Below are 22,832 nucleotides of genomic sequence, written 5' to 3'. Positions count from 1 at the left end.
CCGAAAATTCGTGAGTCTCCCGCAACTTGTGAGAGAGTAGGCAAGTATGAATCTACCATGTGGGCTAATCTCCATTATACACTGCTGCCTCCTATACCATCTATAAGGTCTGCCAATAGAAATTATTTTCAGAAAGCATTATTTTCACTAAGTGTCTAAGGGGTCTATTCATGAAGCAGTTAAAAGTGTGGAGAAGTGTGCCTGTGGCGAAGTTGACCATGGCAACCAATCAGCTGCTCTGTACAATTGTATAGTATGCAAATTATAAATGTTACTTCAATGCTGATTGGTTGCTATGGGAAACTTCTTCACTGGCTCACTTCTCCACACTTTTCACTGCTTCATGAATAGGCCCCTAAGTGTCTTCTGAACAACAACAGACCATCTGCCATGGCACTGGTGAAACTAAACAATCCTGATAAATTAATCTCTGACATCAATTGGCGAGAAAATGTTGACTTTCTTCCCTCAAAACCCTGTGGCCGGGATGTATTGAAGTCAGCGGTTGTTTTTTCAAAGGGACAATCATGTACAAGGCTAAACCATGCCTTGTACATAATTGCCCCTTTAAAAAAAAAATGTCAGAGTTCGGCTGGCATCCCGCACGCCCGCTGAACTCGGACTTTATTACATCCCGCCCTCTATGCCCAGAAGTGAGATTCTTCATGAACCTCATGGCAAGAGACCTTCATTGTCTGCAGACCCACTATGTTAGTCCCACCATTGGTTACCTGAATTCTACCGTATTCAATATAAAATACTTTTACTCACACACAAGGCTATTAACCATACTACTCCAACATACATCTCTTCGCTTATCTCAAAATATCTCCCAACCTAGCCCCCTCCTCTTCATAAGATCTACGTCTCACTCATTACTTGCTCCCATGAATGATTACAGGACTTCGGGCTGCACCCACTCTGTGGAATGCCCTACCACATACAATAACACTCTCCTCTAGTCTTCAAACCTTCAAGCGTTCCCTGAAAACTCACAGATTCAGACAAGCTTATCAAATTCTAGAACCGCTCACATTACCTTCATAAACTTTCCTATCCAATTATATCCCCACAGTACAGTCCACACATATCCCCCACATATTTTCTCTTTCTTCACTTTCCTGTCCTCCTGACCGTGGCTCATCATTGCTGTGATGTGATATCATGCAGCCCACCAAGAACCTTTTCAATCTGGTGGACAACTATGCAATAGATAGCACCTATCCTTGTGTATCAATGCCTATTTTCCCATAGATTATAAGCTTGCGAGCAAGGCCTTCCTACCTCTATGACTGTTTGTTATTATCCAGTTTTATTATTGGGCAAATACCGCACCGGTATAAACTAGGTATCACAAATGAATATAATAACCAAAATGAAAAGATATAAGGAAAACTTTATGTTCCTAATTTTTTAATTTGGTGGTGCACCCTGAGTCAATGGCAACTAGAGACAACAGAAAGAGAAAAAAAGACTCTTTTTTGGGCGCACTCTTGAGTTAATTAACATATAAGAAAAATAGAAGAATTGATCTAAAAATTTACTTTTAATGATATTACAACAATAAAATATGTTCAGTGGTCAGATGGCATCAAACGTAATTAAACAGATAAGCTTAATAGCAATAGATTAGCTGATATTGACTATAATGTCATACTCCAATGTAATCAATCATAATTGGATGCTAAAATTTGCATGATAGTTCCGGCTGCCAGCGTACAGCGCCTGTTGTGGGGGGTGGAACCCACCAATTTACGTGGTAGATAAGACACCTGAATCCATTATCACAAAATTGGTATAGTTAAGGTGCCTGATGGCATATTATGCTCCGCTATCGCAGGGAAAGAAAGGACAAGGTAAGAAATGAGATAGTAGAGTGATTCTGCTGTCAGTGTTAGACTCTGAGCATTTAGGCAAGTCTGTTCTCTACTATACTGAGTATTCCTCAAGGGTCACCCACTTGAGTACTGGCCCAGCCCTACACAGATAAGCTTCCAAGATCGGACGGTTTCGGGCGTTACCAGTGTGGTATGATAGTAGAGGCGGTGATTAAGAATAATCTGATGCTTTTGGAATCACTGATGAGAGTTCACGAATTACATAGTATCAAAAAAGAGAGACGAAGATAAGATGGATCTGCTTCCAATGTTAGACAGGGACAAGCCCTGAATCAGTGGTGAGAGTCCACGAAAAATAGAAAAGGATGAAAAAGTGAGAAAAAGTGAAGAGGAAGCAGGCTCAACAAATTGTCGGCTACTGTGAGCAAGAAAAATGTACTGACGTTAATAAATGAACTAGATAAGCCAATAGGATATTATCTAGGGTAATTGGTTCTGACACCAGATGTAAAACAGTTCAAGTAGAAGACAATGAGATGCAAACAAATTGAAAAACAAGATAACAGTATGACACTAAAGTAGAGTCAAATTTGGGCCTGTAATATTCTGTGCTAAGCTGTTTCAGTGATACTAATACTTATGTAGCTTATAGCTGATAACAGTAAACATTGTAGCAAGTACACAGAATGTTACTTAAAGTGACACTGTGCAAACTTAGCCTTTTAGTAATATTCTGTGTACTTGCTACAATGTTTACTGTTATCAGCTATAAGCTACATAAGTATTAGTATCACTGAAACAGCTTAGCACAGAATATTACAGGCCCAAATTTGACTCTACTTTAGTGTCATACTGTTATCTTGTTTTTCAATTTGTTTGCATCTCATTGTCTTCTACTTGAACTGTTTTACATCTGGTGTCAGAACCAATTACCCTAGATAATATCCTATTGGCTTATCTAGTTCATTTATTAACGTCAGTACATTTTTCTTGCTCACAGTAGCCGACAATTTGTTGAGCCTGCTTCCTCTTCACTTTTTCTCACTTTTTCATCCTTTTCTATTTTTCGTGGACTCTCACCACTGATTCAGGGCTTGTCCCTGTCTAACATTGGCAGCAGATCCATCTTATCTTCGTCTCTCTTTTTTGATACTATGTAATTCGTGAACTCTCATCAGTGATTCCAGAAGCATCAGATTATTCTTAATCACCGCCTCTACTATCATACCACACTGGTAACGCCCGAAACCGTCCGATCTTGGAAGCTAATCTGTGTAGGGCTGGGCCAGTACTCAAGTGGGTGACCCTTGAGGAATACTCAGTATAGTAGAGAACAGACTTGCCTAAATGCTCAGAGTCTAACACTGACAGCAGAATCACTCTACTATCTCATTTCTTACCTTGTCCTTTCTTTCCCTGCGATAGCGGAGCATAATATGCCATCAGGCACCTTAACTATACCAATTTTGTGATAATGGATTCAGGTGTCTTATCTACCACGTAAATTGGTGGGTTCCACCCCCCACAACAGGCGCTGTACGCCGGCAGCCGGAACTATCATGCGAATTTTAGCATCCAATTATGATTGATTACATTGGAGTATGACATTATAGTCAATATCAGCTAATCTATTGCTATTAAGCTTATCTGTTTAATTACGTTTGATGCCATCTGACCACTGAACATATTTTATTGTTGTAATATCATTAAAAGTTAATTTTTAGATCAATTCTTCTATTTTTCTTGTATGTTAATAAACTCAAGAGTGCGCCCAAAAAAGAGTCTTTTTTTCTCTTCCTGTTGTCTCTATTATCCAGTTTTGTCATATCATTGTGTTCAGTTGTAAAGTGCAATGGAATTTGCTGCGCTATATAAGTAACTGTTAATAAAAAAAGAAATAATAATTTGAACCAGAAAGAAAGAAGAGCCATCAAACCCATAAAAAGTTGTGCAGATGTTATTATAACAACCATCAGATAAGCAACGCAAGACAGTATATGGCTACATCAAGGAAGCCCACAGACAACTTGAGAATGCTACAAGAGGGTACTATTTACTATATATACCACTTTGCCATATACTACACAAAGATCATTAACAAAGCACTCAAGGATGATGCAAAAAGCCAGCAGGAATACATGCACCTGCAGGTGAACAATTCAGAAATTCTCACATTTTATTTACTTCCGTAAGAAAATAAGAACTTAGTGGAGCCACAAGAAAGACTTATAGTGTTGTGTACAGACATATTGATATACATATGAGACACCATGTACTGGGACTCCTTGAATTACTTATTTTTTGTATTGTACTGCTCACATTGGAATATAGTACAGTATGCTGTGGAGACTTTCTAGCAGCTGCAGGGGTAAGGGGGCTGGGGGTGTTTGCAGGGAAGGGGTTTAGTTTGGCCAGGGGGTGCCACACAGATCTAGTTATGCCCCTGTCTACTGCCTCACCTGTTCATGCAACATGAAGTATGTGAATCAGCACATCAATTATGGTGTGCATATTCCATCTTCAGTAGCACTCATCTTGATCACTATTTCATATGGTGACCACAATATGGTCACATTCAATATCAGTTTTAATAAGCACTCCTATATTGGCTCAACTAGGACTCTAAACTTTAGCAAAGCCAACTTTGACATGATGAGGGAAGCTTTAAGGGACATTGAATGGGAAATTTTGTTTCAAGGAAAAAATACTAGGGAGAAATGGAAGGTATTAAAATCACAGCTTGTTAGTAATACTTGCAAATTAATTCCAATGGGCAGCAAACAAAGGACTAAAAATTTCAAACCAATGTTGCTTAACAAAAAAGATTAAGGAACTAATGGGCAAAAAAAGGCGAGCATTCAAAAAATACAAATCAGACAGGAATGCAGAGTCATTCCAGCACTATAAGGATTGTAACAAAATATGCAAAAATAGAAATAAGAGCAGCTAACATAGAAACTGAAAAGCTAGTAGCAAAGGAAAGCAAATCAAAACCCAATTTTTTTTTAAATATATCAACAGCAAAAGATTAAAGAAGGAGAGTATAGGCCCTTTAAAGGACAAGCTGGGAGTCTTAATCAAAAATGATAATGACATTGCGGATAAATTAAATTAGTTTTTCTCATCGGTATTCACAAGAGAGGACCAAATGCAGAGAGTAACACACAATCTCAACAAAGATAATGTCTCACTGCTAAGTGCTTATTTAAGTGAGGAGGTCATCCGTGACCGATTAAAAAAAATTAAGATTAATAAGTCACCTGGTCCCGGTGGAATTCACCCAAGGGTTCTCATGGAGCTTCACTCCAAACTAGCAAGACCGCTATTTTTGATTTTCAATGACTCACTTACATCAGGCATGGTTCACAAAGACTGGCGTATAGCGGAAGTAGTGCCGATATTAAAAAAGGGAAGTAAAGCTTAACCGGGTAATTATAGACTACTTAGTCTTACATCTATAGTGGGGAAAGTTCTGGAAGGTATTCTAAGGGATAGTATACAGAAGTTCATTGAAGCCAATAAGGTTATTAATAGGAACCAAAATGGATTTGTGAAGGATAGATCATGTCAAACAAACTTACTAGGCTTTTATGAAACGGTTAGTGCGAATCTTGATCAGGGTGAGGAGGTGGATGTCATCTTTTAGACTTTGCTAAAGCTTTCAACACAGTACCACACATGAGACTTAGCTATAAGTTACAAGAACTAGGGCTAGGGAGCACAATATGCACTTGGGTCAGAAATTGGTTAGATAATAGGGAGCAGCGCATTGTGGTAAATGGAACTTTTTCAATTTGGACTGAAGTACTAAGTGGTGTGCCACAAGGATCTGTGCTTGGGCCACTATCTTTAACATTTTCATTAACAATCTAGCAGTAGATCTAGAGAGCATGGTGTCAATTTTTGCAGACGATACCAAATTGTGTAAGGTTATAAATACGGAGGGAGATGCTGAGTCTCTTCAGAATGACTTAGTTAAACTGGAAGCATGGACAGCAAAATGGAGAATGAGCTTCAATACAGACAAGTGTAAGGTAATGCACTTTGGTAGCAAGAACAAAAATAACACCTACATACTAAATGGGGTAAAATTAGGAGATTCTTTACTGGAAAAAGACTTAGGTGTTAATATAGATATCAAATTAATCAGCAGTACCCAAAGTAGGATTGCAGCAAAGAAGGCTAACAAGGTATTAGCATGTATAAAGTGGGGATTTGATGCAAGGGATGAGAGTGTTATACTCCTATTATATAAATCCCTAGTGAGTCCACATCTTGAATACTGTGCACAATTTTGTGCACCATACTACAAAAAGGATATCCTGGAACTAGAATAGGATCAGAGGCCGGCGACCAAACTAATTAAGGGGATGGAGACACTGGAATACGAGGAGAGGCTTGCAAGACTAGGCATGTTTACACTTGAAAAGAGGATACGAAGAGGGGACATGATCAACATTTACAAATATATAAGGGGACAATACACAGAGCTTGCGGGGGATCTGTTTTTGGTAAGATCAACGCAGAATATACATGGACACCCGCTTAGGTTAGAGGAAAGGCGATTTCGCACACAGAGACGTAAAGGTTACTTCACAGTAAGGACAATGTGTGTTTGGAATTCCATGCCTGAGAGAGTAGTAATGGCGGACTCGGTCAACACCTTTAAGAATGGGCTAGATAAGTACCTAATGGATAAAGATATACAGGGTTATGGTGTGTAGTCACGCACTATAGTTATTTAAAAAAAAAAGAGAGGAATAAATACAACGGCCGACATTAGCAACAGACTCAATTAGTCCTAAAAATAATCCAGCGTAGGAGTCCCAAATAGGTTGAACTTGATGGACAATTGTCTTTTTTCAACCTCAGAAACTATGTTACATATGGAGTACCTGGGATCTTTATTAGGATACCCATTGTAACTAACTATACACTTTTAGAATCCTAGGTGTCCCATTACACATTTTTTACAACATATAAAGTTTATACACAGACTTACCTAACACCATTTTATCTCCTCCTGCACCACTTATTAATATATCAATATTCATGCAATTAAATTACATTCGTCTTTTACATTATTTATAAGTTTATATATGTCAAGACACATCTGACATATTAATTACAGTATATCATAATTTAAATCTTCAATTCTTGATTATATTACTAGTCAGTGATTTTTTTGTGATGGAAATAAAGGACGTCAGAGAACATTAATTTCTCTGACGTCCTAAGTGGATGCTGGGACTCCGTAAGGACCATGGGGAATAGCCTATTCCCCATGGTCCTTACGGAGTCCCAGCATCCACTTAGGACGTCAGAGAAATTAATGTTCTTGATTTGTCTTCTACAACACAGCTAGCTGCAAAAGGTATAAATACACTGCCAGCAAGGAACAAGTCACCTTTGAAAAAACAGCAGGTAGCTGTGAAACGCGTCAGGTGTGAGCCTGTGTCACCTCCATTGGATATCTACTATCACTTGGACCCCTAAGGACTCCGCAAAAATAGCGCTATTTACACCCATATCCACTAACAAGGACCGAATATCAAGACCACCACGCATCACTGGTGAGGACCCCCCGTTGTATTGCCAAACTACTGGGACAGTTATTCCTCCAGCGTTGTCTTCATAAATTCTTCGGCCCGGGGACTGTGCTACAACCCCAGGATAAGGGATTTTCTAATGTGCGGATCCTACAGGGACATTTCATCAAGCAGCAAACGAATTATATCCCACATATGGTGACTATGAGCTCATTAGCGCAGTGAGATATCCATTTATTTTATGTTTTTTATGTATTTTATTGTATAATTATTATTAAATAACATTGCAAACTATTTTTACAATTCATCTCAGTCAGCGCTGTCTCATTTTTTTGGGTAATTTTATGATCATATAAATATAAAGATCTCAGTTTGCATATATTTGCAATAATATGTGTAAAGCCGCGCAAAGGAGTCTCTGTTCTGGAGGTCCGTACTGCTACATGATAATAGCACCCAATCAGAGTCATATAATTTAGAGATGAGTGGTTTCGGTTCCGTGAGAATCGACCCTACCAGACTTCACTACCTGAACCCGGATCCGAGTCAGGCTCGGGTTTTCACACCTGACTCAGAAACCAGAACAAGGCAAAACATCATCATCCCGCTGTCAGATTCTCGCAGGATTTGGATTCCATATAAGGAGCTGCGTGTCGACACCATTTTCACTCCGGCATTGGAGAGTGTAGAGAGAGGACGTGTCTCCGTCCTCCAGTGTCCTGCATCAGTTCAGTTGTAGTGTCTTGTGCTGCATCAGTCCAGTCACAGTGGTTGTGTCCTCTGCTGCCATATGTTCAGTGCTGCTGTATAAGTCCAGTCCAGTGATGCTGTCTTGTGCTGCATCAGTCCAGTGGTGGTGTCTTGTGCTGCATCAGTCCAGTCACAGTGGTGGTGTCCTCTGCTGCCATATGTCCAGTGCTGCTGTATAAATCCAGTCCAGTGGTGCTGTGTTGTGCTGCATTAGTTCAGTGGTGGTGTATTGTGCTGCATCAGTCCAGTCACATTGGTGGTGTCCTCTGCTGCCATATGTCCAGTGCTGCTGTATAAGTCCAGTCCATTGCAGTAGTGCTGTGTTGTCCTGCATCAGTACAGTGGTAGTGTCTTGTGCTGCATCAGTCCAGTCACAGTGGTGGTGTCCTCTGCTGCCATATGTCCACTGCTGCTGTATAAGTCCAGTTCATTGCAGTGGTGCTGTGTTATCCTGCATGAGTCCAGTGGTGGTGTCCCTGTGCTGCTGTATATGTCCAGTGGTACTGCCGTATATGTCCAGTGATACTGCTGTATATGTCTAGTGATACTGCCGTATATGTCCAGCGGTACTGCCGTATAAATCCAGTAATACTACCATATAATTCCAGTGGTACTGGTGTATAATTCCAGCGATACTGGCGTATAAATTCAGTCCAGTGATACTGCCGTATATGTCCAGTGATATTGCCGTATATGTCCAGCTGTACTGCCGTATAATTCCAGTGGTACTTGCGTATAATTCCAGCGGTACTGGCGTATAAATCCAGTCCAGTAATACTGCCGTATATGTCCAGTGATACTGCCGTATATGTCCAGCAGTACTGCCGTATAATTCCAGTGGTACTGGTGTATAATTCCAGCGGTACTGGCGTATAAATCTAGTCCAGTGATACTGCCGTATATGTCCAGTGGTACTGCCGTATAATTCCAATGGTACTGCCGTATAATTCCGTGATACTGCCGTATAACTCCAGTGGTACTGGCGTATAATTCCAGCGGTACTGGCGTAAAAATAGAGTCCAGTGATACTGCTGTATATGTCCAGTGGTACTGCTGTATAATTCCAGTGATACTGCTGTATAATTCCAGTGGAACTGGCGTATAATTCCAGCGGTATTGGCGTATAAATCCAGTCCAGTGACACTGCCGTATATGTCCAGTGGTACTGCCGTATAAGTCCAGTGGTACTGCCGTATAATTCCAGTGGTACTGCCTTATAATTCCAGTGATCCTGCAGTATAATCCAGTGGTACCGGCGTATAAATCCAGTGATACTGCCGTATAATTCCAGTGGTACTGGAGTATAATTCCAGCAGTACTGGCGTATAATTCCAGTGATACTGCCGTATAACTCCAGTGGTACTGGAGTATAATTCCAGAGGTACTGGCGTATAAATCCTGTCCATTGATACTGCCGTATTAGTCCAGTGGTACTGCCGTATAACTCCAGTGGTACTGCTGTATAAGACCAGTGGTATTGCCGTATAATTCCAGTGGTACTGGCGTATAAGTCCAGTGATACTGCCATATAATTCCTGTGGTACTGCCGTATAAATCCAGTCCAGTGGTGCTGCCATATAAATTCAGGGGTGCTGTCCTGTGCTGTATATTATTTACTCCAAATAAAGGGGTTATTAATATTTAATCCAAATAATTTTCACAGGATTTGCCCTGTGTGGTGTAGAGGTACGCTCTCCTGTACCGCATACTGGGGGTCATTCTGACCCGTTTGCTCGATCGTTTTAACGCAGCAGAGTTAACAGGTCCCTACTGCGCCGGTGCCGTAGTGCGCCGGCGCATGCCAGATGGTCGAAGGCCGTAGCAGGGATGCGATCGCCTCTGCCTGATTGACAGGCAGAGGCGATCGCTGGGCGGGAGGGGGCGGAACGGCGGCGTTTGTCCGCCGTTTCTTGGGTTTGTTCATGGCCGGACCAAACAGGGGGCGGGCCGTAGCGGCTGCGTGATGTCACACGCAGCCGCTGCGGGCCGGGGAGCGATGAGTAGCTCCCAGCCAGCACGCTAAAGCTGCGCTGGCCGGGAGCTACTCTTGAAGTGCAAAGGCATTGCCGCTGTGCGATGCCTTTGCACTTCTGTGAGGGGGGGCCGGACTGACATGCAGGGTGGGCTAGCCCTGTGCTGGGCGTCCCCCCGCATGTCAGGGAAGAAGATCGTAGCTGTGCTAAATTTAGCACAGCTACGATCAACTCGGAATGACCCCCATTGTTATATAACTCCAGAAAAATAATGGAGAACAAAAATTTGGAGGACAAAATAGGGAAAGATCAAGAACCACTTCCTCCTACTGCTGAAGTTGCTGCCACTAGTCATGACATAGATGATGAAATGCCATCAACGTCGTCTGCTAAGGCCGATGCCCAATGTCATAGTAGACGGCATGCCAAATCCAAAAAGCAAAAGTTCAGTAAAATGACCCAAAAAAATACATTTAAATGGTCTGAGGAGAAATGTAAACTTACCAATATGCCATTTACGACATGGAGTGGCAAGGAACGGCTAAGGCCCTGGCCTATGTTCATGACTAGTGGTTCAGCTTCACATGACGATTGAAGCCCTCATGCTCCCGCTAGAAAAATAAAAAGAGTTAAGCTGGAAAAAGCACAGCAAAGAACTGTGCGTTCTAAGATGGTATCACAAATCCCCAAGGAGAGTCCAAGTGTGTCGGCGGTTGTGATGCCTGACCTTCCCAACACTGGACGGGAAGAGGTGGCTCCTTCCACCATTTGCACGCCCTCTGCAAGTGCTGGAAGGAGGACCCACAGTCCAGTTTCTGATATTCAAATTGAAGATGTCACTGTTGAAGTACTCCAGGATGAGGATATGGGTGTTGCTGGCACTGAAGAGGAAGTTGACGATGAGGATTCTGATGGTGATTTGGTTTGTTTAAATCAGGCATCGGGGGAGACACCTGTTGTTCATGGGATGAATAAGCCCATTGTGATGCCTGGGCAAAATAACAAAAAAGCCACCTCTTCGGTGTGGAATTATTTCTGCATGAATCCGGACAACAATTGTCAAGCCGTGTGTTGCCTCTGTCAATCTGTAATGAGTAGGGGTAAGGACGTTAACCACCTAGGAACAGCCTCCCTTATACGTCACCTGCAGCGTCAGAAGTCGGTGTGAAGTTGTGAAACTCTGGATATAAGCGTAAGCAGTCCACTGAGAACTAAATCCCTTCTTTCTCTTGTACCCAAGCTCCTGCAAGCCACACCACCAACTCCCTCAACGTAAACTTCTTCCTCAGTCAGGAACGTCAGTAGTCCTGCAGGCCATGTCGCTGGCAAGACTGAGGAGTCCTCTCCTAACCAGGATTCCTCCGGAGGATCCTTGAGTGGTACGCCTACTGCTGCTGTTGCTGCCGCTGCTGTTGTTGCTGCTGTGAGTCGATCGTCATCCCAGAGGGGAAGTCGGAAGACCACTTGTACTATTTCAACTAAGCAATTGACTGTCCAGCAGTCCTTTGTGAGGAAGATGAAATGTGACAGCAGTCATCCTGTTGCAAAGCGGATAACTGAGGCCTTGACAGCTAAGTTGGTGTTAGACGTGCATCCGTATCTGCCATTAGTTCAGTGGGACTTAGAGAATTGTTTGAGGTAGTGTGTCCCCGGTACCAAATCCCATCTAGGTTCCACTTCACTAGGCAGGCGATACCGAGAATGTACAGAGACGTCAGAAAAAGTGTCCTCAGTTTCCTAAAAAATGCAGTTGCACCCACTGTCCAATTAACCACGGACATGTGGACAAGTGGAACAGGGGAGACTAAGGACTATATGACTGTGACAGCCCGCTGGGTAAATGTATTGCCTCCCGCAGCAACAACAACAGCAGCGGCACCAGTAGCAGCATCTCGCAAACGCCACTCATTCCTAGGCAGACTATGCTATGTATCACCGCTTTCCGTAAGAGTCACACAGCTGACAACCTCTTACGGAAACTGAGGGACATCATCGCACAATGGCTTACCCCAATTAGACTCTCCTGGGGATTTGTGATATCGGACAACACCACCAATATTGTGCGTGCATTACATCTGAGCAAATTCCAGCACGTCCCATGTTTTGCACATACAATTAATGTGGTGGTGCAGATTTTTTTTTTAAATGACAGGGTTGTGCAGGAGATGCTGTCGGTGGCCCGAAAAATTGCGGCCCACTTTCAACATTCAGCCACCACGTGCCGAAGACTGGAGCGCCAGCAAACATTCCTGAACCTGCCCTGCCATCACCTGAAGCAAGAGGTGGTAACGAGGTGGAATTCTATATGCTTCAGAGGATGGAGGAGCAGCAAAAGGCCATCCAAGCCAATACATCCACCTACAATGTAGGCAAAGGAGGGGGAATACACCTGACTCAAGCGCAGTGGAGAGTGATTTTCGTCTTGTGCAAGGTTCTCCAACCCTTCGAACTTGCCACAAGTGAAGTCAGTTCAGACACTGCCAGCTTGAGTCAGGTCATTCCCCTCATTAGGCTTTTGCAGAAGCAGCTGGAGAAATTGAAGGAGGAGCTAAGACGGAGCGATTCCGCAAAGTATGTGGGACTTGTGGATGGAGCCCTTCATTCGCTTTGCCAGGATTCAAGGGTGGTCAATCTGTTGAAATCAGAGCACTACATTTTGGCCACCGTTGCTCGATCCTAGGTTTAAAGCCTACATTGTATCTCTCTTTATGGCAGACACAAGTCTGCAGAGGTTCAAAGACCTGCTGGTGTGAAAATTGTCAACTCAAGTGGAACGTGACCCGTCAACAGCTCCTCCTTCACTTTCTCCCGCAACTGGGGCTGCGAGGAAAATGATAAGATTTCCTAGCCACCCCGCTGGCAGTGATGCAGGGCAGTCAGGAGCGAGTGCTGCCATCTGGTCCGGACTGAAGGACCTGCCAACGGTTACTGACATGTCGCCTGTCACTGCATATGATTCTGTCACCATTGAAAGAATGGTGGACGATTATATGAGTGACAGCATCAAAGTAGGCATGTCAGACAGTCTGTGCATGTACTGGCAGGAAAAAGAGGCAATGTGGATGCCCTTGCACAAACTGTCTTTATTTTACCTAAGTTGCCCCCCTCCAGTGTGTACTCCGAAAGAGTGTTTAGTGCAGCCGGTACTTGTCAGCGATGGGCGTAGGAGGTTACTTCCACAAAATGTGGAGAAGATAATGTTCATCAAAATGAATTATAAATTCCTCCGGGAAGACCTTTACCAGCAATTGCCTACAGATAGTACACAGGGACCTGTGATGGTGGATTCCAGTGGGGACGAATTAATACTCTGTGAGGAGGAGGATGTACACACTGAAAGGGGTGAGGAATCGGAGGATGATGATGAGGTGGACATCTTGCCTCTGTAGAGCCAGTTTGTGCAAGGAGAGATTGATTGCTTCTTTTTTGGTGGGGGCCCAAACAAACCAGTCATTTCAGCCACAGTCGTGTGGCAGACCCTGTCGCTGAAATGATTGGTTTGTTAAAGTGTGCATGTCCTGTTTATGCAACATAAGGGTGGGTGGGAGGGCCCAAGGACAATTCCATCTTGCACCTCTTTTTCTTCTTTGCATCATGTGCTGTTTGGGGGCTAGTTTTTTAAAGTGCCATCCTGTCTGACACGGCTGTACAAGTCCAGGTATACTGCTGTATAAGTCCAGGGGTACTGCCGTATAAGTCCAGTCTAGTGGTGCTGTCTTGTGCTGCATCCGTCCAGTGGTGGTGTCTTGTGCTGCCATAAGTCCAGTGGTGGTGTCCTGTGCTGTATATTATTTACTCCAAATAAAAGGGTTATATTATTTATCCAAATAATTTTTACAGGGTTTGCCTTGTGTGGTGTAGGGTACGCTCGCCTGTACTGCATATTATTATAATAGCTCCAAATAAAAGGGTTATTATTATCCAAATTAATTTTACAGGCTTTGCAGTGTGTGTGTGTGGTTTAGGGGTACGCTCTCCTGTGCCACCAATATTGTGCGTGTAATACATCTCTGCAAATTCCAGTACGTCCCATGTTGTTTGTGCCACACACTTGTGTCGCTTAGCTGAGTCATACAGCTACCTCATTGCACCTCTTTTTCTTCTTTGCATGATGTGCTGTTTGGGGCCTACGTTTTTTAAGTGCCATCCTGTCTGCAACTGCAGTGCCACTCCTAGATAGGCCAGGTGTTTGTGCCGCAAACTTGTGTTGCTTAGCCTTAAAACAATATTGTGTGTTCAGAATAGACTGAAATGAGTGGAAATTAATGTTATTGAGGTTAATAATACCGTAGGATCAAAATTACCCCCAAATTATGTGATTTTAGCTGTTTTTATGTTTTTTTCAAAAATCATCCAGATCCAAAACCAAAACACGAAAGGGTGGTTTTGGCAAAACGAATCCAGATCCAAAACACGAGCATGGAACCAGAACCAAAACCAAAACACAAAACACGAAAAGTGCCCGCCGCACATCTGTAATATAATTGCATATTGTTATGCTACATATTAGCACATACATTCAGATGCAGAACTACCAGTGGTGCAACCGATGCAATGCACCAGGACACGTCGCAATGAAGGGGCCTACAGCCAGTGGCATTATAATGAGTAAGACTGACTCATTATAGTGTGCCCCTGCCACTGTACTGTGGGCAATGGCTGATAAGACAGAATGCTTCGCAAGACCGGCTGGAGAAGAGGTGGAGGGGTCCGCTGCTCAGACCAAACAGAGCACACACTGATTACAGGGCATGTGCATAATACACAGCATGCTGGGAGATGTAGTTCACACACAGCCAGTGACATACTGGGTGGGCAGTAACCTTCAGTAGCTGCAATGAAGATAGAGCAAACGTTATTTGTTAATACAAGTCAACAGAGTTACACTCTGCTGTCGCTCAGTGCATAACATACGCTGGCACATGAAGCAAATCAGTCATACAAAAGGCTTCATGGTGCTCGCAGTTACAGCACAACACTCCTTTTCCTGTATCTGCTACTAGGGCCCTGAACCTCCCTTTCCTTCCTCCTCCCTGGCTCTTTCTTCCTCTCTGCCGGAGTGCCTCTTCTCTGGCTGTCAGTGGTGGGGGAACTGATGTCACGTTCTCATGAGCATCCCCGGCGTGAAAACCCAAGGAGCCTCTCACCACATTCTGCAGTTCTACTGTGGGCCCAGGCAAGCAAATTGTAATATATTTGTCACCCACTGCCTGCCACATTCTGCCTCTGTCACTCTTTGTCCATCACCTGCTGCTTCTCCCTGTCACCCTCTGCCTCTCTTTTTCACCCACTCTCCATCACCCTCTGCCTCTCCCTGTCACCCTCTGCCCATCACCCACTGACTGTCACCCTCTGCCTCTCCCCATCACCCTATGCCCATTTTCCACTGCCTCTCCCCGTTACCCACTGCTTCTCCCCATCACCCTCTGCCCACAATTCACTGCCTCTCTCCATCACTATTGGCATCTCCCTGTCATCCTCTGCATGTCACCCATTTCATTGTACACTTTATTCCACTAGTTAAATGGTGGGCAGGATTAGATTTAATTTAGTCATAGCCAGGCACTGGCATAATATTAGGAGTGGATATTTATAAAGGCTGTAGACCTTTTGATTGTATCAGCCATTCGAATCCTGCAGCTATCTACAGTATTGAACCATTCTCCTTCTTTATCCCAGCCCACATTATAGTTAGTGTGAACATAATACTCGGTGGTATATCTCTGTTGAACACTCTGGACACCTTGTGTGCTCAGTGGCGTGCATGGTTAAGATACGGATCTCTTTAGTCTGATAGATCCGGAGTTCGAATCTGAATTGCGACGCTAAGGAGGCAGTGGTCTTGTGACTGAAGTTGTTCATTTTTATTTATTTCCCCTTTTATTTTATTTTTTTTATTATTTTTTATACTTTATTTTTTATTTTGTATTTTGTATCTTTTAATTAATTTTTATATCTATTGACAATTGTTAGATTGACCTCACAGGATTTATTATTGATTATTTGACATTAGGAAACTGTACCTCAGATTTACTCAGACAGTTCCCGTGCATTATGTACTCTAGCATCTATAGCGCTGTTGTTAGCGCTTATATCTTTAACATTATCTATTCAATCCTAAGAGTCTAATGGTGCGATAGATCATATCCAATTTAGTATGTCTTATGTATAGGTACAGTATCAGGAGTATATATCCATTTGAATATGTTTTACCGACTATATCAGTTATCCAGACTCCATAGTGGTCTATAGGTCGGAATGACTCCTTGTAATTTAACTGACTTTTTAGTTATAGAGAATGTATTATTTGGTGCTACATATTTTCCTGTGTGCCCAGTGGCGTGCATGGTTGAGTGACGGACCTTCTTAGTCTGAAGGATACCTAGTTCGATTCTGAATCGAGTCAGCAAGGTGCCAGAGGGTATCTGATTATAGGGCAGGGTGGCCACTCTGTATATCCCTATTATGTATATATACATTTTTTAATTTAATTCTCCTCTTGTTAGAATGTCTATGGAAATCTCTATTGCAGGCTATATGAGTTCGTATATAGTCTCCCACCAATTGAAGGTTTTTAATCACGGTTAGAGAGTGTCTCCTTATGGCACAGTCTGTTGCCCTACATATAGGGTTAAAATCTTGTTTCCATCTTGGGATATAAAAGTTGTCTGTGCCTGATTTACATGTGCTTGAGGTTCGGTACTTGGGACCTTCTTTTACTGCAATGAGTTCTCAAATGCACATCTAGTCATAACAATTTATTATTCCATATCCTTATTTATCTTTATTGTTAGCAAGTCAAGTCTACCATGGATCTATATGATAAGTATTGTGTTTTTATAAGAGAGCCACGTAGTACAAATGGTTTATGTTCGTCCTTTAATTTGGGACTGAGTGCAGACAGCTGTCTGCTCTGGATATATCACAGTTTAAATACTGGAGAATCAGGAGGCAGGAAATCACCTTTGAAAAAGTCACGTGGAGCGTGACGAAACGCGTTAGGACCCGCCTCTCCACACACCGTGCTCAGGTGTCTCACGTCTGGTGCAGAGCTCAGCATATTCAGACGGCTACGCTCCTGGCTGCATCCTCGTTTCCAGCGGCCGCTACTATTCATGCCGCCTAAGCCAGCCGACAGCACACAGCATTCCATCTCCTCTCCGCTGCACAGCATCTGTGGGCAACGCAGGACACCCGACCTGGGACGCCCGGTAAACGGACCAGCCCATCGGAGAGGTATCAATCATTGAATGTTCACTGGCTACACACAGTCCATCTACCATTGGAGCCTAACTATTGCACCGTCTGTTTAGTATTGTGCTCAAAAGCAGCATTAATTTCCAGTTACGGAATATGAACTTCAGCTTTTTAAACTACAGCTGCAGCACTTAGAGATGAGCGCCTGAAATTTTTCGGGTTTTGTGTTTTGGTTTTGGGTTCGGTTCCGCGGCCGTGTTTTGGGTTCGAACGCGTTTTGGCAAAACCTCACCGAATTATTTTTGTCGGATTCGGGTGTGTTTTGGATTCGGGTGTTTTTTTCCAAAAACACTAAAAAACAGCTTAAATCATAGAATTTGGGGGTCATTTTGATCCCAAAGTATTATTAACCTCAAAAACCATAATTTACACTCATTTTCAGTCTATTCTGAATACCTCACACCTCACAATATTATTTTTAGTCCTAAAATTTGCACCGAGGTCGCTGTGTGAGTAAGATAAGCGACCCTAGTTGCCGACACAAACACCGGGCCCATCTAGGAGTGGCACTGCAGTGTCACGCAGGATGTCCCTTCCAAAAAACCCTCCCCAAACAGCACATGACGCAAAGAAAAAAAGAGGCGCAATGAGGTAGCTGTGTGAGTAAGATTAGCGACCCTAGTGGCCGACACAAACACCGGGCCCATCTAGGAGTGGCACTGCAGTGTCACGCAGGATGGCCCTTCCAAAAAACCCTCCCCAAACAGCACATGACGCAAAGAAAAAAAGAGGCGCAATGAGGTAGCTGACTGTGTGAGTAAGATTAGCGACCCTAGTGGCCGACACAAACACCGGGCACATCTAGGAGTGGCACTGCAGTGTCACGCAGGATGTCCCTTCCAAAAAACCCTCCCCAAACAGCACATGACGCAAAGAAAAAAAGAGGCGCAATGAGGTAGCTGTGTGAGTAAGATTAGCGACCCTAGTGGCCGACACAAACACCGGGCCCATCTAGGAGTGGCACTGCAGTGTCACGCAGGATGTCCCTTCCAAAAAACCCTCCCCAATCAGCACATGATGCAAAGAAAAAGAAAAGAAAAAAGAGGTGCAAGATGGAATTATCCTTGGGCCCTCCCACCCACCCTTATGTTGTATAAACAAAACAGGACATGCACACTTTAACCAACCCATCATTTCAGTGACAGGGTCTGCCACACGACTGTGACTGATATGACGGGTTGGTTTGGACCCCCCCCAAAAAAGAAGCAATTAATCTCTCCTTGCACAAACTGGCTCTACAGAGGCAAGATGTCCACCTCATCTTCACCCTCCGATATATCACCGTGTACATCCCCCTCCTCACAGATTATCAATTCGTCCCCACTGGAATCCACCATCTCAGCTCCCTGTGTACTTTGTGGAGGCAATTGCTGCTGGTCAATGTCTCCGCGGAGGAATTGATTATAATTCATTTTAATGAACATCATCTTCTCCACATTTTCTGGATGTAACCTCGTACGCCGATTGCTGACAAGGTGAGCGGCGGCACTAAACACTCTTTCGGAGTACACACTTGTGGGAGGGCAACTTAGGTAGAATAAAGCCAGTTTGTGCAAGGGCCTCCAAATTGCCTCTTTTTCCTGCCAGTATAAGTACGGACTGTGTGACGTGCCTACTTGGATGCGGTCACTCATATAATCCTCCACCATTCTATCAATGTTGAGAGAATCATATGCAGTGACAGTAGACGACATGTCCGTAATCGTTGTCAGGTCCTTCAGTCCGGACCAGATGTCAGCATCAGCAGTCGCTCCAGACTGCCCTGCATCACCGCCAGCGGGTGGGCTCGGAATTCTGAGCCTTTTCCTCGCACCCCCAGTTGCGGGAGAATGTGAAGGAGGAGATGTTGACAGGTCGCGTTCCGCTTGACTTGACAATTTTGTCACCAGCAGGTCTTTCAACCCCAGCAGACCTGTGTCTGCCGGAAAGAGAGATCCAAGGTAGGCTTTAAATCTAGGATCGAGCACGGTGGCCAAAATGTAGTGCTCTGATTTCAACAGATTGACCACCCGTGAATCCTTGTTAAGCGAATTAAGGGCTGCATCCACAAGTCCCACATGCCTAGCGGAATCGCTCCGTGTTAGCTCCTTCTTCAATGCCTCCAGCTTCTTCTGCAAAAGCCTGATGAGGGGAATGACCTGACTCAGGCTGGCAGTGTCTGAACTGACTTCACGTGTGGCAAGTTCAAAGGGCATCAGAACCTTGCACAACGTTGAAATCATTCTCCACTGCACTTGAGACAGGTGCATTCCATCTCCTATATCGTGCTCAATTGTATAGGCTTGAATGGCCTTTTGCTGCTCCTCCAACCTCTGAAGCATATAGAGGGTTGAATTCCACCTCGTTACCACTTCTTGCTTCAGATGATGGCAGGGCAGGTTCAGTAGTTTTTGGTGGTGCTCCAGTCTTCTGTACGTGGTGCCTGTACGCCGAAAGTGTCCCGCAATTTTTCTGGCCACCGACAGCATCTCTTGCACGCCCCTGTCGTTTTTTAAAAAATTCTGCACCACCAAATTCAAGGTATGTGCAAAACATGGGACGTGCTGGAATTTGCCCATATTTAATGCACACACAATATTGCTGGCGTTGTCCGATGCCACAAATCCACAGGAGAGTCCAATTGGGGTAAGCCATTCCGCGATGATCTTCCTCAGTTGCCGTAAGAGGTTTTCAGCTGTGTGCGTATTCTGGAAAGCGGTGATACAAAGCGTAGCCTGCCTAGGAAAGAGTTGGCGTTTGCGAGATGCTGCTACTGGTGCCGCCGCTGCTGTTCTTGCGGCGGGAGTCCATACATCTACCCAGTGGGCTGTCACAGTCATATAGTCCTGACCCTGCCCTGCTCCACTTGTCCACATGTCCGTGGTTAAGTGGACATTGGGTACAACTGCATTTTTTAGGACACTGGTGAGTCTTTTTCTGACGTCCGTGTACATTCTCGGTATCGCCTGCCTAGAGAAGTGGAACCTAGATGGTATTTGGTAACGGGGGCACACTGCCTCAATAAATTGTCTAGTTCCCTGTGAACTAACGGCGGATACCGGACGCACGTCTAACACCAACATAGTTGTCAAGGACTCAGTTATCCGCTTTGCAGTAGGATGACTGCTGTGATATTTCATCTTCCTCGCAAAGGACTGTTGAACAGTCAATTGCTTACTGGAAGTAGTACAAGTGGGCTTACGACTTCCCCTCTGGGATGACCATCGACTCCCAGCGGCAACAACAGCAGCGCCAGCAGCAGTAGGCGTTACACGCAAGGATGCATCGGAGGAATCCCAGGCAGGAGAGGACTCGTCAGACTTGCCAGTGACATGGCCTGCAGGACTATTGGCATTCCTGGGGAAGGAGGAAATTGACACTGAGGGAGTTGGTGGGGTGGTTTGCGTGAGCTTGGTTACAAGAGGAAGGGATTTACTGGTCAGTGGACTGCTTCCGCTGTCACCCAAAGTTTTTGAACTTGTCACTGACTTATTATGAATGCGCTGCAGGTGACGTATAAGGGAGGATGTTCCGAGGTGGTTAACGTCCTTACCCCTACTTATTACAGCTTGACAAAGGGAACACACGGCTTGACACCTGTTGTCCGCATTTCTGGTGAAATACCTCCACACCGAAGAGCTGATTTTTTTGGTATTTTCACCTGGCATGTCAACGGCCATACTCCTCCCACGGACAACAGGTGTCTCCCCGGGTGCCTGACTTAAACAAACCACCTCACCATCAGAATCCTTCTGGTCAATTTCCTCCCCAGCGCCAGCAACACCCATATCCTCCTCATCCTGGTGTACTTCAACACTGACATCTTCAATCTGACTATCAGGAACTGGACTGCGGGTGCTCCTTCCAGCACTTGCAGGGGGCATGCAAATAGTGGAAGGCGCATGCTCTTCACGTCCAGTGTTGGGAAGGTCAGGCATCGCAAACGACACAATTGGACTCTCCTTGTGGATTTGGGATTTCAAAGAACGCACAGTTCTTTGCGGTGCTTTTGCCAGCTTGAGTCTTTTCAGTTTTCTAGCGAGAGGCTGAGTGCTTCCATCCTCATGTGAAGCTGAACCACTAGCCATGAACATAGGCCAGGGCCTCAGCCGTTCCTTGCCACTCCGTGTGGTAAATGGCATATTGGCAAGTTTACGCTTCTCCTCCGACAATTTTATTTTAGGTTTTGGAGTCCTTTTTTTTCTGATATTTGGTGTTTTGGATTTGACATGCTCTGTACTATGACATTGGGCATCGGCCTTGGCAGACGACGTTGCTGGCATTTCATCGTCTCGGCCATGACTAGTGGCAGCAGCTTCAGCACGAGGTGGAAGTGGATCTTGATCTTTCCCTAATTTTGGAACCTCAACTTTTTTGTTCTCCATATTTTATAGGCAGAACTAAAAGGCACCTCAGGTAAACAATGGAGATGGATGGATTGGATACTAGTATACAATTATGGACGGACTGCCACGGTTAGGTGGTATAAAAAAACCACGGTTAGGTGGTATATAATACAATTATGGATGGACGGACTGCCTGCCGACTGCCGACACAGAGGTAGCCACAGCCGTGAACTACCGCACTGTACACTGGTTGATAAAGAGATAGTAGTATACTCGTAACAACTAGTATGACACTATGACGGTATAAAGAATGAAAAAAAAACCACGGTTAGGTGGTATATATTATAATAATACAATTATGGATGGACGGACTGCCTGCCGAGTTCCGACACAGAGGTAGCCACAGCCGTGAACTACCGCACTGTACACTGGTTGATAAAGAGATAGTAGTATACTCGTAACAACTAGTATGACTGACTATGACGGTATAAAGAATGAAAAAAAAACCACGGTTAGGTGGTATATATTGTAATACAATTATGGATGGACGGACTGCCTGCCGACTGCCGACACAGAGGTAGCCACAGCCGTGAACTACCGCACTGTACACTGGTTGATAAAGAGATAGTAGTATACTCGTAACAACTAGTATGACTGACTATGACGGTATAAAGAATGAAAAAAAAACCACGGTTAGGTGGTATATATTATAATACAATTATGGATGGACGGACTGCCTGCCGACTGCCGACACAGAGGTAGCCACAGCCGTGAACTACCGCACTGTACACTGGTTGATAAAGAGATAGTAGTATACTCGTAACAACTAGTATGACACTATGACGGTATAAAGAATGAAAAAAAAACCACGGTTAGGTGGTATATATTATAATACAATTATGGATGGACGGACTGCCTGCCGAGTGCCGACACAGAGGTAGCCACAGCCGTGAACTACCGCACTGTACACTGGTTGATAAAGAGATAGTAGTATACTCGTAACAACTAGCATGACTGACTATGACGGTATAAAGAATGAAAAAAAAACCACGGTTAGGTGGTATATATTATAATACAATTATGGATGGACGGACTGCCTGCCGACTGCCGACACAGAGGTAGCCACAGCCGTGAACTACC

At 44.1% G+C, this 22,832-nt stretch overlaps 1 protein-coding gene and 1 pseudogene across 1 annotated transcript in view; one reads left to right on the top strand and one right to left on the bottom strand.

Moving 5' to 3' along the window:
* Nucleotides 1-22,832, bottom strand: part of ITIH3 (inter-alpha-trypsin inhibitor heavy chain 3) — a 401,722-nt gene that overhangs the window by 353,381 nt on the left and 25,509 nt on the right. The gene's annotated exons all lie outside the window — the stretch shown is intronic.
* Nucleotides 3,053-3,171, top strand: LOC134964795 (5S ribosomal RNA; annotated as a pseudogene).

Source organism: Pseudophryne corroboree, chromosome 9 (genome assembly GCF_028390025.1).
Source record: "Pseudophryne corroboree isolate aPseCor3 chromosome 9, aPseCor3.hap2, whole genome shotgun sequence".
NCBI lineage: Eukaryota > Metazoa > Chordata > Amphibia > Anura > Myobatrachidae > Pseudophryne > Pseudophryne corroboree.
Note: the sequence above shows the minus strand (reverse complement) of the source record. Positions and strands in the feature narration are given on the sequence as shown.